Below are 17,503 nucleotides of genomic sequence, written 5' to 3'. Positions count from 1 at the left end.
CAATTTCTTCTTGTTTATTTTCCCCAAATATTATGTCAAATCAAATATATATATATATATATATATATATATATATATATATATATATGTTTATTCAACTGAACTGGGAGAAATTTTTCTATTAATTCGAACTTACATTTAAAAACCTCACATTTTTAATAATGTATTTGTAAAGAAGTTCTTGCCTGGCGGTGGTGGTGCATACCTTTAATCCCAGCACTTGAGAGGCAGAGGCAGGTGGATTTCTGTGTTCGAGGCCAGCCTGGTCTACAGAGTGAGTTCCAGGACAGCCAGGACTACACAGAGAAACCCTGTCTCAAAAAACCAAAAAAAAAAAAAAGAAGAAGAAGAAGAAGAAGAAGAAGAAGAAGAAGAAGAAGAAGAAGAAGAAGGAAGAAGAAGAAGAAGAAGAAGAAGAAGAAGAAGAAGAAGAAGAAGAAGAAGAAGAAGAAGAAGAAGAAGAAGAAGTTCTTGATAAATGATATAAAAGCGTAAAGGAGGAGAGGGGATAGGATAGTGGGTTCTAGGGAGAGGAAATGGGGAAAGGGGATGACATCTGTATTGTAAATAAATAAAATATCCAATAAAAAAAGAAGAAAGAAGTTCTTGAGAAACCATGAAACATTTTTAAATGTTTGGTATCATTATATCTACAGGACTATAACTAAAAGTTTTGAAATTGATATTTGTGCTTTAAGATTACATCATTATACAGTTATAATAGTCAACATCCACAATATGCATAAATAAAGGGATACATAGTGTCTTATATTCTTAAATAGAAAACTCTAGCCATACTGTGTCACTTGGAACATGTTTCACTAAGTACTGGCAGAAGTACAATTCCAGTGAAAGTGCTGGATCCCTTCTCCCAGGCAGGTTATACTTTTCAACTTTTCCCTACGGGAGAAAGTTTGCCCATGAGTAACACCTTATTAAACCATCATGATTTAATGTGGCATATTTTTCTCTCAATTTGCATGCCTGACAGTCGACTTCCTAAATACTACACGCAAACTGAGCCACAGAAGAAAAATAGACCCACTGAAGTAGCATTAGGTCAGCTTTGTGGGAGGATGTATTAGTGACCTATCTGAACAAAGACAGGGGACTTAGGCACAGAAATTCACAACTTGGCCCTGAGCCCTAGGAGGTGTCCCTATTGCTTTCCAAAAGCATTGCATGACTCATTATTAAACATGCCAAGAACAGACAAATTCCAGGCAAGGATAACATGCACTGATTGAACTGCAGTTAGGCAAGTCATATGAAGATTGTTTCACTTGCTTTTTTTCCTTAAGGATCTCCCACATAGTTTCTACCTGTGTCTGCATTTTATGGGTCAAATGCACAAAGCAATTATATTAAGATAAAATTGTTAATTTTAAAGACAGGTGGTTAAATTAATATAACCTTCAGATCATGTATACTTTACTAGATTGTACCACCTCTCAGTTAAAGAAAAAATTGTATCCATAGCAACACTTTTGTTAAGGGCATAGGATCCAAAAGAATATTCATCCAGAGATGAAAGCAAATTCATTAACTATCTGTGATATTACTTGGACCTAAATGCAACTAGGAGCATGATTTCAGAGCAGAGGCTGTTATGAAACTTGTACAGCTTATATGCTCATTTCTAGTAAGATGTTTTCACATCTTCTTTATTATAAGTATGTTTTTACACATGGTGCTCTGTCTTCTTTATTTTATCACAACAGGATCCTGTTCACATTCTCAAAGTCTTAACCCTTTGTCTTTTTCCATAACCTCAAAAGTTCTGGAATTATAGACATATGTAACCATACCCAGTATATGGAATATATATATATATATATATATATATATATATATATATATGGTATATCATACACTTTGACCATATTCCTTTTATTATATAGAATATATTAGTATACATACAATATATATAATTTATATTTCATACATTAATGGTGTATGGTCAAAGTGCATGATATACTTGAATAACCTTAGGTTTCAGATATTTAGAATGTTGACCATCCTTTCTTTATCCCCACATAATGCCTACCGTCTTACAAAGAACCTTCATTTATTGCTGTAATTGAGTCATTAATGGCCATTTCATGAAGGACTTAGAAGGGAGGGGGCTAACCAGAGAGGGCACATTATCATGTCATATTGCACAGTCCTTTTGTTGTGAGGTCATCTAAAAGAAGAACATCCTGCTTTCCACAAGGCTGTCTCTGATAAAGTAGTTTTTTTAATGGCTATGTCATATGACATGTGCTACAAGCAAAAATCAGGAAATGAATTTTGTGTATAGTTGGCGAATTGAGATAAGAGAAAGAGCACCTTAGGAACATGCCCCTTTCACCTTCTCACTAAATAGCAAGGGTTGCAGAGAGTATTTTTTCTATATTCTTAGGTATCACTAAGAGAAATCCTGTAAATTAAACCAACAGAATACTGGGAGGAAAGGTGCACAATTTTATTAACATTTGTGTTCACAACATTTCAACGAAAAACTAATGAAACGCATAGGAACGGTTAGATTTGAGGGACCTTGATACACATTTTAAAAAGGAAAGAAAGGCTTAAATTTGGGGGCAAAGATAAAATATTTGAAGAAATGCATGTATATTTATAAGGTTTCTATGCATCATTCTTAGCCATATCAGTGGAGAGTGTCAAGCTTGAGCAGAAAGATTTATTAAGTCACTTGCTCAAGACACACAGGAAAAAAATAGGTGTGCTGTAGCCTATGTACATTTTGAAATATAGATGAGGATTAAATACTGATCATAACCTGGATTTATTAGAGTCTTTCGGGGTCAGGTTTTCTTTTATATAGCACCGATTAACAAAACAACAACAACAACAATAACAAATCTAGAAACATATCCTGAATACAATGAAAGCTATGTTTGGAAGCTCATAGGCCAGACAATGCAACAGTGAGGAGAAATGTGGAAGAGCAGAGGCTCAGGAGAAGCTCAAATGGAAACACTTTGGGCTGAAGGACTTGGAAGGGAGAAAAGTTAACTTCAGGCATTATGGGTGGCCCTAGAGTTCCTCAGGAATGTATACGAACAACTGTTTCCTGTTCCATATCTGGAAGTCTATAAATGCGTTGCTGTCTTAAATGTCATCACTGACAGTTTCAGCTGCATCCTTGTAGAATTTCTCACTCTTGAGAGGGTTTAAAAGAAACTTTCTAATGATGGGTTCTTTGTTATGATTTTCACAGAAAAGGCTTCATCACATCAGCCATGAAGAGAAACAGGATTGACTCTTGGACTAAGGCTTTTTCCAGAATCAACGCTATTAACTGCAGTGCTGTATTTCCCTGGGAACAAAAAATCAAATACTTGTGGTCACTTTCTACCCACCATGCCATAGGTAGTACAACCTTTTGCAGCTTATCCACTTATCTCTTGGCCCTCATTTTTATGTAGATGATTACACCATAGTTTCAGATTCCCTACTAACAAGATCCTGATGCAAGATGGTGGCTTCTCCTGCCAATGGCTTTCTGCATTTAGCCTCATCTCAGTAAATGCCAATCCCAGCATTCCAGCTGTAGCTGTTTCAATCAAGAATCATGGAAGTTACCCTGGCCCTCTCTTTCTTTATGAGCTTTGTCCAAGTTATTTCTAAATTATACTACCATCAAAAACCCACAAGTCACCTGACCTCCAGTCCCAGTCCTGTCTCATTCTCCTCTCCCTCTCTCTGTTCTTTCCTTCCTCTACCCCTCCCTCTGTCCCTTCCTCACTCACATGTTGCCTCCCCCAACCCTACTTTTTATTTATTTAACACCAGACTAGTCTGGAATTTGTGATCATCCTGGCTCCATGCTCCAAGTGTTAAGATTACAGTTGTACAGCAACACAACTAGTGACTTCCCTACCATCACCTACCCCTTCCCAGCCTTTTCTCACCTTGACAACTGCTTTCTGCCAGAAGTGCCACTTAGGTATAACTGCCAATTAGATATTATTCCTCAGCTCTAAATCATTTGTGTCACCCAGTTTTACCACACCAGGAATCCCAGGTCTTCTGGTGATTACAAAATTTACTGGATGTCAAACAACACCCCCCCACACACACACACACATGCAAGCACACAGGCACACAATAGTCATTCATTCTTAAGATCTCAGCATCTGCAGCTGCCACCTTTATTTGTTCTCTTTCAGCCAGGGCAGTTTCTTTAAATTTTTTTGTTTGTCCTAAGCTAGTAAACTCTGCTCCTCCCGGCTAACTTGTTACAGAGTTGGAAGTCTTGTTTCCTTGTTTCCTTCAGGCTCTGTTGAGATGTTCCCTTAAAAATATCTTACTCATCAGACTAGTACTTGCTTTCTCACTTATATCACCCCTGTCACTATGAGACAAATTTCATTCTATTTATTGATTTTATTCTTTTCTATCTCCTATCTATGAAGGCAGTTTGTACTTATTGGTATCTCTCTCCATTACTAGTGCCTAAAACAATGTCTGGCATGTGGGAAATGCTCAATAATACTTATAGAATGAAGAATTGTTCATTCTTTCTTTTAAGATTTATTTATTTTATGTGTATGAGTACACTGTAGCTGTCTTCAGACACACCAGAAGAGGGCATCAGATCCCATTACAGATGGTTGTGAGCTACCATGTAGTTGCTGGGAATTGAACTCAGGATCTCTGGAAGAGCAGTCAGTGCTCTTAACCACTGAGCCATCTCTCCAGCCCCTAGAACTGTTTATTCTTATGTAAGAAAAGATTTATTGTTGCATTTTGTTATCATGAGCTTAAGACAGGAGAGTTTCCACAGATCTTTTTGCCCTCCCCATTTTGACATGTCTCCTTATGTATCCCAGGCTCAACTAGAATTCATGATCCTCCTGCTTCTGTCCCTCAGATATTGAGACCACACTCCCAAGTTTCCAAATGTCTTCTTCCTCTTCTTCCTCTTCCTCCTCCTTTAAAAAATCTTATTCCATTTCCTCTTTGTATTTTATGAGATGGGGTCCCACTCTATGTCAGGCAGGCCTGAAACTCATGGCCTTACCTATAAAAGTGCTGAGGTTACAGGCATAAGCCACCATGCCCAGACAAGTTTCCTTATAGGAGGGATTTGTTTCCATGTTAGAGACCATTGGATGTCCTGTGAGCAATGCAAATCTCTTAATACAGACCTGCAAGTATTTATATGCTGCTAATGAAATCGATGGCTAAACCACTTGTGAACCAATTAATGATGAGTAACGACAAATCTCCAAAGCTGCATTTTTAGCTGTGAAAATTGATCACAAAGCTATTTTCTATTGGGGATGCCATTTAGAAATTCTGAATAATAAAAAAAAGTTCATTCACATTTCTCAAAACATAGCCCCTAAAATTTGCATCCTATCTTGACTAGCACAAGAAAGACATCTTTTCCCTTTCAATAGGTGCATGAATTATTTTTTTCTCACTTAATAAGAACTGGATGATCACAGCCCACATTTGGTGAGACATTTAAACTAAATAAAAATTATTAAAGTGTTTCAATTTGTTTTCAAAGTAAAATGGCAAACTCCTGGCTTATTTTGACAGTGTAAAGACTTCTGCAGATAGATTGAGGTTGGAAATTTCAGAACCATGTCAGAACCTATGTGCTAAATCCTATCACCCTAATACAAGATATAGGGTGATGGATTGGGAACCAGTCATGGGTGCTTTGTGATTTAATTCCTCATTGTTAAAAGATAAAGCTTCTGCTCTGGGGTGGCAGTACCATTGCTAGAATGACCACAGGCTCTAAAAACCAGTGTCCCAAGAACCAGCTGAACACCTTTGCATCTTTTTGTGCACATGGTGCATAATTGATCGATGATAGATAATAAATCCCTTTCATTCATAGCTTGCATTTGAATTCAGAATAAATATCTCCTGGGGTTTTTCTTTTACCAAGTAGCACTTCTCTCTGGTGTTGATAGCCACACTTTAATTTCACCAGACCTGTTAGTATGTGTTAAATCAGGTCATTTTGAAATTTATTAACTGGGCTACATTAATATTTTCATGTTGAAGATGAATTTATTTATGTGCCAATTGGTTGGTTTCTTAAGGTGAACATAACAAAATTATCTCTCTCTCACAAATATAGTTTAGAAGAACTATCAGTAGGAATTTTGATTCACCTTGGATAATGGTACAAATATAAAGAAAGTTATTTTATCCCATGTATGATGTTAGTTAAGTCATTCATGTTAAAGTAACTTCAAGTAGCATCACTATTTATACAATTAAATTCATGCTTTAAAAAAAAGAATAAGTTTAGCTTCATTTGATATAGTTTCTCAGGTATTTGAGAATATCTCTGTGAATCACATTGTAATTCTTCCAATGAAACAACTTAGTATGTTTATCTTGCACCAGAGGTGCAATACAGGAAAGCTTATCACAGTATGTGCGGATTTTCACAAGTGCTTCCCAACAGAGCAAAAGATATCCAATTACAAATAAATGAGAGCAAATATTATTTCCTTGGCTATTGAATGAGAATGACAAGGAACCTGATGTTTCTAACAAAGGGAAGAGATGTGTAAATCCTTATTCATAGTCATGTTATATCTTTATCTTCATTTTAAATCTAAGCATTCACACTTTGAGTGAAACGGGAGAGAATATTTGCCAATTTTTTACAACACTGTCACTCTGACAATCTTTCTGTACATCTGAGAAGTAGCAATTTAAATATAAGCACTCAGTTCTCTTAAGGAGTGCAAAAATCCTGCTCAAAGCTTCTTTTCAGTAAAAATTTATGTGCAGATTCTTATGTCCACATGATTAAAAATAAAGCATGCTGATTTGCTTAATTCTAACATAGACAGAAAGAAGAGATGTGATGCATAAAAGTTATTTTATTTGAGACAGGGTCTATGTAACTCTGGCTGGCCTGGAACTTGCTTTGTAGTCCAAGTGGATCTTAGATTCATAGAGATTCTTCTGTCTCTGCTTCCCAAGTACTGGGCTTAAAGGTATGCACTACGATGCCTTGCTTAAAGTGAATTTTTAAAATAATCATTGATTATTAAATACACACACACAAGATTAGGCAGTTTTAGTCCATGGGTTAGTGCTGTGAAGAGACACCATTACCAGGGCAACTCTTCTGAAGAAAAGTATTTAATTGGGACTTGCTTATAGTTTCATAGGTTGGACTCCATTGTCTTTATGGCAGGGAGAATGGCAGGATACAGGGAGACATGGTGCTAGAAAAGGGGCTGAGAATTTTGCACCTGGATCCACGGGTTTCAGGAAGCCAGACACAGTGGGCTTGGCTTGGGCCTTTAAAACCTCAAAGGCCACCTCCAATTATACACTTCCTCCAACAAGACCACACCTACTCCACACTTAGCCCAACAAGGCCATACCTCCTATGCTTTCAAACAGTGTCACTCCCTAAGCATCTAAATATAGGAACATGTGGGGACCATCCTTATTCAAACACCAAAACATATAAAGGTTTTAGGGGCTAGTCTTCTTCAAATATAAAGTAAGTGAGAAAAAAATAAGGATAAGTCTAATGGATATAATATGGACAAGATTAACCAGCTATTGCTAACCACACTTAAACCTACAACAAAAATACAGGATTTAAATAAAAAATGATGCCGATTATGTGTAAAATAAAAAGGTGGGTTGATTAGCCTAACTAATTACTAAGGTATTTGGATTGTAGAACCTTCACTCCTAGAGAGCAGTACAAAAGGGATGTCTAAAACAGTCTGGATTAGAGCTAATGTATGGATCTCTGGTTGCACATAGTGAATTAATCATAAATCTTGCACAAATTAAAGCTGTAGTAGGAGAAACAGAAAGTGCCAATCAGCTCATCTAAACATGAGGTGGTGGCATTATATTGGGGGTTGATAGAAAGTCACTAGGCTGAAACCATTGGCCAGATAATTGTGAAACATTATCAGTTTAAAAAACATGAATTCAAGGACAAGAAACTGATTTAATAACTATCCAGTGTTCTTTTATCAACTGATTTAATTTTTATGAAAATAATACATGGTTTTGTGCAGGTGTATATAATGAAAAACAGAATCCGTGCCCTTCCCCATTCCGCTGTGAGGAATTCATTTTCTACTGGGAAATGTTTCATTTGCTACACACTTCCACATTGTACATAATATTGTTTTGTTGCCATTTATTGACTTATGAATTTTAGACATTATCTCTTTATTCTGTATCCAAGCAAAAAAAATAATTTTTCCTTCCCTGTGTTCAGCCTCTAGTATCGAAAATAAAGGAAGAAATGACTGAAGGAAGAAAGGGGAGAATGGGAAACTGGAAGGGAGGAAGAGTGTATGAAGGAAAAAGAGGAAAGGGAAAGAAGAGCAAAAGGAGAAAAAAATTATATTCCTTGGTCCTTCTCGGCAGCCAGCTTAGCCTACTTGGTATGTTTCAGAGCAGTGAGAAATGGTGTCTCATAAAATGTAAAAAGGTGCATGGTGCCTCAGAAAAGACACCATAGTAGTCCTCTGGCCTTTGCATGTACATGCATACATGAGCATGCATGCATATAGACAGAGCAAGAGGAAGTAAGAGAGAGAGTAGAAAGAAACCAGAAAAAGATAGGCTTGGTGCCCATGTAGGATCCCAACACTCTAGATGTTGACAGGCAGGAAGATTGCAAATTCATGATGAGCCTGGACTAGTAAGGTCTTGAAATATCTAATCTCAGAAAAACAACAAACCAATGAGGGAAAGATGGATACTTGATTAAATAATACACAGTCTCTGCTCCTATGTATCAGAGTTCACTGTCAAGTTAAAGAGTTTTCTGTGACTATGCTTTTTCATTCTTTTGGCTTTTTTGGAGTTATTAATAGCTTCAATTTTACTTACATTCATGAGTATCCGTTTGTCCTCACAGGTAATCTGTCAGTGTCATTTTTTACTTTATGCATCCTCTCTGCTATCTCTTCCTCCTAGACTTCTCTTATTTCATGTTATAGTGATTTTTCTGTTTGCTTAGTTTCAATGACTTCCTCTTTTCTTGTTTAATTCCCCCAGTTTTCTAAAACACATTTTGACTGATTTCCAAAAAGAGTATGAGGAATGCAAAATTTTTTTGAGAGTTGGTGTAAAAATAATTACATTCTCTCCTGACATTTGATTGATAGTATAACTTGTCGTGGAATTTTCAGAAGTCACTTAGTCTCATATTTATGTGTCTTCTAACTTGCAAATTAAAAGAATATATCTATGAAAGCACTTCCTTGTACATAAAGAAGAACATACTCTATTAATGGGTGTTTTAATTTTTGTTACTTGTAACTATTTAATGGATATTTATTATATAATTGACCATACACACTCCATGCTTCCTGTTATAGGGAACATATAAATATTTGCATAGGAGCTTCTTTGCCATTTTGGCTACCATGGTACACAGTTAATCTTAGCTTAACTTGAAGTCATTTTGTAGATGTTAAGATTTATATTCAGTTGATGTTACCTGAAGGAGATTATCCTTGATAATATGAGTGAGCCCATACAGCCAATAAAAATCCTTAATACAAAGGATTAAGAAAAACAAAATCCTTCCTCAATGTGCTACAGGGTTAGCATCTGCCATTTGGCCTATGGATATCAGGACTGTGTGTCTCTGCAGTCATACAAGACTGAACAATTCTCTATATAGGAAATATATATGCATTTTTTATTCTTTTTCTCTGAGGACTTCTGATTGACATGGTTCTCAATGACCTTAGGATCTAGGGAAGGGATTTAGTAAAAGTCAAAACAACTTTTAAGTAACTTTCCTCTTAAAGTTATGCTGTGACATCATAGTAAAAATGTAGGAGAGTAACTTTTGGGGTGCAGAGAAAGATTACTTAAGTCAAGATGGGGCTTTAATTGCCAATAAACAGAAATGCTATGAGAATAGGGGCAATGGAGTGCAGTTAGGCTACAGAACTCAGGAGACTGGGGCAATGGGATTCTTTGAGCCCAGATGTTTGAGGCCAGGTAGCACAGCATAGCAAGACACAGATCTAAAACAAAGCAAACAAAATCTAAATTCAAAGCATGAATGGCTTAACAAAATTTTTATTGGAAAAGAATAAAGAATCAGCTGTATTTAATCAGCACAGAAACTGTTCAGTTCTTTCTATCTCTTAAAGGTATAGAATTATTAAGTTGTAAGCTGTAATTAAACTTGAAGCCCAGGACTGTGGCATACATATGTAATGTCAGCATTCCAGAGGCACACACACTAAACAAATGTTTAAAAACATTGAAGGAAAACAAGGTAAAATGTTTTAATGCTTAATTTCCAAGTGATGAAACATCAGGTTTATTTTATTTCAAACCCTGACAAGTGATTAGTTAGGTGTTTCTTGCCTAAAAAGTCTTTCCATACTTGGATCTGTTTCCTTTCTAGATCCAGATCGCTCCCTTTTCTTTTTGTATGTAAACATAGTCACCCAACATAAAGTACATCCTGAGGTCAGATATATCGAGGGCACTGGTAGATAGAGACTCTCTCAAAGCTCATTGGCAGTGGGATAAAATGTGGACCCCCAGCATCTTTGGCACCTACCCAATCAGTTTCTCTTGGACCAGGGCCCGAGTACTCACATGTTTAACTGAGAATTGGTTTTAACAAACACTGGTTTTGATCCCTAGAAGACATCCAGTGATATCTTTATATCTTATTAATCAATTATGGGCATCTCGTGGGCAAAGGTCATAATGCTGCTAAATATTTCACAACACACTGAGCAGCTAGCTCCATGGTAAGGAATTATTTGTCTGCAAATGCCAGCAATTTCAAAGTTTACAAGCCTTGATCTACCCAAATTTATTTAACCCAACCCATGACCCTAAGCATGCATGTGGCCAAGGATGACTGTGAATACTGTGCAACACAAAATTATAAATGTATTTAAAACATGCAGTGTCACCATGTGAAAAGGCTAAGCAAGCTTGGGTCTGGGCCATAGTGAATGGCTCTGAAGATCAAATAAATGGATAGAGGGCAGCTGGTGCGATTAGGGAGACTCTAAAACTTCTCAGTGGGGAGCTGAGACAGGGCTGTGGACTCCCAGGTGCCCGTGCCCTGCTGCCAAAATCTCAGAGAACTCAGCCAAGCACACACAATATTGAACCACACCTCCAGCACTCCTGAAGTCACTAAATCATTATTTTCTCCGTTTTTATTTACTAATACTGCAAAACTGAAAATATATATTGGATTATCCTCACACTGTTGTTTCTTGTTTGGGAAAAATATATATGACTGGCTTTACCAAAAAAAAAAAAAAAAAAAAAAAAGTGGTCTTTACTCAGTTTACAAGTTTCCTTGACTCCAAGAACTAGATCTGCATAAGAATTTTATTCACGGATGTTTGAAATGGGTTACATTTTTATGGGGAGCTCAGAAAGAAAACTTTGGACATTTTCCTTAACTTGGGCTTGAACTTTCCAAGAAGCCAGCTAGTTGTACCTTTCTTGTCCTATTAGTGAGCTTATCAGTTCAACATTGTTAAACTCAACCACAGTTAGAGGTAGATACACTTATTTCTTTTTAAAGTTTTCTTAACCAAATTTCTGTATTTATTGTATTGTATTAATTAGCAAATGTTTTAACTGAAATTGTGCTTTCAGTCACCAGTGGTGAAGATTCTTCTTCACGTCCTGTATTTCAAAATGTTTGTGTGCTCAATCCCATTAACGTTTGCTTTTCATAGGTTGGATACAGAGTTTACCTGAAGATGAGGCAGGTAACATTGTGTATCTTGGTTGCTTGTTTCAGTTAAAGTGATACTTACAGCAGTGTGGTTTTGCCTTCACCATTTTTACAAAATTAGGTAGTTAGAGCAAGATTCACTTAAAAAAATATCTTGGGTCCTGAGGGTTGAAGTTTTTTGCTGAAATAATTCTGCACCTTTAAAATGCTTTAATGCTTTTAAGGGGGCTCTTAAAGTGCAAGGATTTAAGGCCCGGAGCTAGTTAAGCTTTGAGCAGATGCAGTCTGTTAGACAAGAATAGAACCCATCCTTTACTTTGGGAGCTCTGACACTACATCCAGCTGCTTCCAGTCATTTGACTCCTGAAAGCTGCCCTAATCCTGGTAAAGGCAGGCCTCTCCTGCACCCAGGTCCACCCCCTGCTCCTGATTGGCGAGGCTCTAAGAGACCTAAGCCCGCCGCCTACGACGTCCCTGTGAACTGATTTGAAATAAGAGCCAGGCGGTCCTCGCTAGCCTGCGCCCGACTTTTCATAGGCTGGAAAAGGAAAGGTTGAGAAACTTGACATTGTCTTGGGTAGAGTGCGTATAGAAGCAGATCAAAGAATAAAAAGGGAGGGGGACGAAAAACGTGCTCTTTGCTGCCTGTGGATTCCACCGAGTTGCTTTTGTCTTGTGGGCTTTTCTGCCGGCTTTGGTGTCTGCGCTTGGAAGCCTGCGGGTGCGCTTCCGAGCAGCTTGCTCCCTGCCGGATGGGTCATGGAATTCTAAACATGAGGCAGGTAAGCTTGAGGGTTGTGATTGTAGCTGTGCTGGCGCCAGCCACAGAAGGAGGGATTTAGCTTGGGACCCCTACGACCTGTTACTCCCGAGAGCGTGCGGGAGTGATCAAATTCAGGGTCCCAGTAGATTTACTAGGTAGAAGGAGGGGACTGCGTTTTCTTCCTAAGGCTATCTTAGAAAGCACATCACCTGCCGTCGCCCCACCGCCTCGTCCTTACTAACCGTGCCTGCTTTTGCTTCTAAGGGTGGTTGTTGTTGTCAGGCAGTCTTTGTAAAAGGTTCAAAGCGGTTGTGGAATATGCAAATCAATTCCAGTTTGCGGGCCTCTGGAATGTATTGTGCTGGATTCATCTCAAGCTTTAGCCTCTACCCTATTATGCTTCAGGTTAGAATGAAGACAACTGCATAACCTGACAAAAGAAGTACACGGTGACTCGACTCTTATTTTACTTTCACATTCTGAGCACTTTAGTGTGTGTATGAGGCTGAGAAGGTGAAACCAGTCCGGATAGAACAAGCAGCACTTCCAACCGAGGCAGGCACGGGGGACAGGGGTGGGGTGAGGTGGGGGGATGGGGGGGGTGAAGGAGGGGGTGTTACAGACGTTTAAAAAAAAAACCGTTCTAGTTCTATCACTTTAGGAGTTGTGTTTTGTGTTGCTGCTGGACGTAAGAACACAGTCTTGGAAGTAATGAACGGAGAAGGGATTTGAGGGTTACTTAAGTGGATCTCTGTAAAGAATTCTGAGCCAGCAGCTTCTTCCGTCCCTCTAGGGCATGGGGATAAAATTCCTTATCAACTTAGGTAGAAGTTTATGAGGTTTATAGCTTTGCCGTTGAGAAAGAAGAGAAAAGGAAAGACTGGATTAGAAAGCCTAGAAGAGAGTGTAATTTACAGCTCTATCACAGTTGTGGTAAAAAATTCTCACGTCAATGTTTTAATGACAAGATTGATACTCATAAGGGGAAGACAAGACTAAAAACGTATTTCAGTGACTGGGAAAGGCAGAGATTAAAGGGGAGGAATGCTAGCTACTCTTGCCAGAGCTGAATAACTCCGGGTGGGAAATTGAGCATCTGTTTTGCCACCGGAAAATCTCTTCCCTTTTTTCTTCCAGTTGGGTTGGATGTGCCCCACCCCAGAATGTTCACTTTAGGCGAAAATAAACCTTTCCATTAGTGGTTAGGGGTTTACAACTTTCTCTTCCACTGCTGCAGTTTCTTGAGGTAAAGCAGAGTCCCTTACCAGAAAGGTCAGGAGCAAAGACCCTCAAATTTCTTGTTCCCTAACTTGCTTTTATGGAGTCATGCTTGGCAAATTGCAGCGAGTACAGAAAAGCATATGAAAGACTGTGTGCTTTCAGCAAATTGCATCTACTAGCTGGAGAGTGGTGCAGAGGCTGGCTTTCTCTAAGTTTTGTGATCTTACAGACCAACCTCATTCTTTGCGTTTCTAGCAGCCACATAAGATAGACAAAGGGGGCAAGAAGGCTTACTGGATAGGAGCAAGAAAGAGAAGAGGTACACAATACTATTTTTTACAAAGGTCCTAAGCATGAACAAAGAAGTTATTTGACGCTGTGTGCAACCACCTGTCTTGTCTTTGGTGATGTGTGAACTCAATTTTTAGAATCTTTGTGCCCACACAGTTCCTCTGGAATGGGGTGACACTCCCTCTGTCTGATGCCTAAAGCAGGCTTGTCCAGAGCTTGGGATGATTTTTCCCATGTGTAACTGTGGCATTTGTATGAAGTTGGAAAACAGCCCAGTGTTGAAGTTTTAAGTGTACAAGTAAGCATGTAGTAATTCTTTAGTTATTTAATGAATGGCCAACTTTTTATTCCACATCTCTGGATACATATATAACATTGTTCTTTTGCCTACTGGGTACTTGAAAAGAGGGAGGGACTGGGGGAGGAGATGCAAGAGTAGAAGATCATTGTTCATGTAAGAAACCAGGCATGAGATGGTAGCATTACTGCATGGGCGAGTCCCAGATTTGTTCTTGTTTCTTTTGGTGGGGGAGGGAGAGAGTCCTTACTGCTTCATTCATGCAGAGGAATAACATCCAACAACAAATTTGTCATCTTAGGCCCAGCAGCCCTTGGCTGTATTTTCAGGGTTAGCTATCAAACCAACCCATGTGTCATCAGCTTAGCAATGAAACACAATCTTTTTGCTGGTAAGTGATCTGTCCCTAGGGCTGTGCAAACACCAAACAGTGGGAAAAGATCTCTACCACTAACTAGTTAGAAACTCTCCATAGCAAAAAATTGCCAACAGAATTAGAAGGCTACATGTTTGTCCATAAGATTCAGAAAGTTTGGGCTTTTACCAGGTTGTCAGCAGAAGAACAATGCAGGTCAAAATTCTTATAGGATAAATGAAAGAAAGAAAGAAAAAAGAAAAAAAGAAGCATAAACCTGGCTTGAGTTCATCAGGAAGTAACTTTAAAGTGTGCCAACCTCTCTTTGTACTTTGATCATAAATGAAAAACTTTTCAGAATCTTCTTTGAGAAGGAATTTGCTACGTTCCCAGGCAAAAGGAAAGGCATGGCCACCTGTTACAGAAGTCCAGCCAAAAACAATAGGTTTGCTTATGGCATTCCCACAACTGCAAATACCCTCCCTAAATAGCAAGTCACATTCATTGTCCCACCACAGACTAAGAACAAATATTTTGTTCTCAAGTTGAAAAAAAAAATAGAATCTCCAGCCGAAATTCCCTAACAGACATATTTTGGTTTTTTTTTGCATCCCAATAACTTTTGAAAACTACACTAAGCAACTGAGATGACTTTTCTTTTAGTCTCTAGGTCTTCAAGTGGCTTTTTTTCCCTGTAAGATTAAGTAAGATGCTGATTCGAGGAAGCTGTGACTCAGTTTGATCAGCCCATTTTGCATTCTTTAGATTGGAGTTAAAATGCCCAAGGACATCTGGCTTAATAATGAAAGTCTTGGTAGTAATCTTTCCTCAGAGGATTAGAAAGTCTTTTACAAACATCATCTATTTATTCTCAACCACATCTCCACAGAGAGAATGAAGGGCAACTTGATCCTCATTGAACAAATGGTGAAGTGAAGACAAAAAAAAAAAAAAGAAAAAAAGAAAGAAAAGAAAGAAAGAAAAGAAGAGGTTAAAAATAATGAGACCAGCAAGTTAGAGGCTAGTCTGGAATTCACCCAGCCAGAAAGACTACCTATGTAGGCTTAGGCCCTCAAAAGGCATTCTGGAGATGAAAACGGAACCTCTCCATCTATGTTCCCTTTCTTCTTGTTCTGTTACCAGCATACAGTGTGTCAAGTATGCAGTATAGCTTCATTCCTTTGAAAGTGAAGCCTTGGAAAGTATAAAAGACAAGACCTTTCTGATCCCCTTTGTCCCAACATTGAGATCAGGCAGTTTTATGGCACTTAATAGGAAGATGCTATAACTAGAATTTTAAATTTGTATCTGAGAAATGATTCCCTTTTAACAGATGTTTTAAATTTTTGTATATGCTTTAGAGAGTTTGACATCTTCAGCATATGTTAAAATTTTATTTCTTTTTATACTACCCCTCTTTCAGGAAATGTTATCATTGTAGGACTTGTTAACTAAAAGATATTTGTTGGTCCTTTCAAAGGAATTTTTGACTTGGTTTTTCCTTAGTGTTCAGTGTGACTCATGTTCTGAGTTTGTCTGGCTATAGACCGCATAGGCTTCAAGCAAATCTGTTAATTGGTAGTTGTATGCTATCCACAGACATTCCTGCAAGTTTTAAGGCTAACTGTGCTTGTGGATGTCTCCTGGCTTTGATCCCTTGTGTGGTTAAATAGACATCCAAGGTAGTTATGGAAACCTGGGCCTTGCATTGTTGAGGGGGATGGGGGAGTATTTGGTCAGAGAGTAATTTGTTTGATTAAGAAAAGATGGGCCAAATCAGGATTTTTTTTTTTGTTCACAGGATTAGAGTATCCCAGTTCTTTCAAACCAATTGGAGTTCTCTAGATAAAAAAAAATATTATGACTGACCACATCAGAATATTTGTTAAAAGTAATTTAAATTCTTATTAATCAACTGTTTACTATGCTCCCAGAGCAAATTGTAAAATGAAAGAGATGTCCAACATATGTCAATGTCGTCAGTATCTCTGTTGTGCTTAGTCAGTTTTAGTGTAGTCAGTTTTAGAACTCCAGGCTCTAAAAGAAACAACCGGATCTGGCTGGAAGTGTGTATTTCACTTATCTACCTGCAGGGGTCAGACTTGAAGTTTCCATAGTGAAAGCCCAGGTCTTGGACACCACAGCAGGCATACCCAAGCAGAACCAGAGATTACTCTGCTTCTAAGAGTAATTAGTTACCAATTATTTAACCTTGTGACTGAATCTTCTATGAAAACCAGTTCATTCAAGGAAGAGAATATCAAATACACTTTGATTAAAGCAAGGGTAACACATCCAGGTCAAACTGGAACCTAATCTCTGTGTAGATATGGGGAAGTTTATGAGGGAGATTTTTGGCTCATTATCAGCTCCTTTCATCTGACAGCAAACTCATCTTACTGGTTTTGTTTTAGGTTCTTTATTGGGTCTTGTTAACTGGCATGATGTAGACATTTCTTTTAACTAGTGGACACAATATGAGATGCTCATCAGAATTAAAGATTTCTTTTTCCCTTAGATGAAGCTATTCTTTGACATAACCTTAAGATCTTTAATGTCCTCCAGTAAGTGATATTAAGGAGGTAAAAAGTTGTGGTACCCACACAGACAAATATCTAGAGGGAACTTTACTAAAAAGAAGATAATGAAAAACTAAAATCGTGAAAACATATCTCTGTTTTGTGAAAAAAAAAAAAGAAAGAAAAGAAACAAACCCCCAAAAAACAACAACAATAAAAAAACACCAGGTTCTGAGTTAAAAAGACAAAAGCAGCAAGTGGTCCTGACTGTAACATGTAAGTGACTGTTAAAAGTTCTATGTTCAGTCAGCTGTGTATGATAAATAAAATATCAAGGCTCCCC

At 37.9% G+C, this 17,503-nt stretch overlaps 1 protein-coding gene across 4 annotated transcripts in view; it reads left to right on the top strand.

Annotated features, from left to right (window-relative positions):
* The window catches only part of Mid1 (midline 1), a 339,419-nt gene that overhangs the window by 167,596 nt on the left and 154,320 nt on the right, over positions 1-17,503 (top strand). For 2 of the 4 annotated variants that reach the window (XM_076918927.1, XM_076918924.1), the window contains exon 1: positions 12,197-12,495. The exons of the other annotated variants lie outside the window; for them this stretch is intronic. The gene's annotated coding sequence lies outside the window, so the exon portion shown is untranslated. Of the gene's footprint in view, positions 1-12,196; positions 12,496-17,503 lie in introns of those variants that run through there. 4 annotated transcript variants of the gene reach the window in all.

Source organism: Arvicanthis niloticus, chromosome X (genome assembly GCF_011762505.2).
Source record: "Arvicanthis niloticus isolate mArvNil1 chromosome X, mArvNil1.pat.X, whole genome shotgun sequence".
NCBI classification, from domain to species: Eukaryota; Metazoa; Chordata; class Mammalia; order Rodentia; family Muridae; genus Arvicanthis; species Arvicanthis niloticus.
Note: the sequence above shows the minus strand (reverse complement) of the source record. Positions and strands in the feature narration are given on the sequence as shown.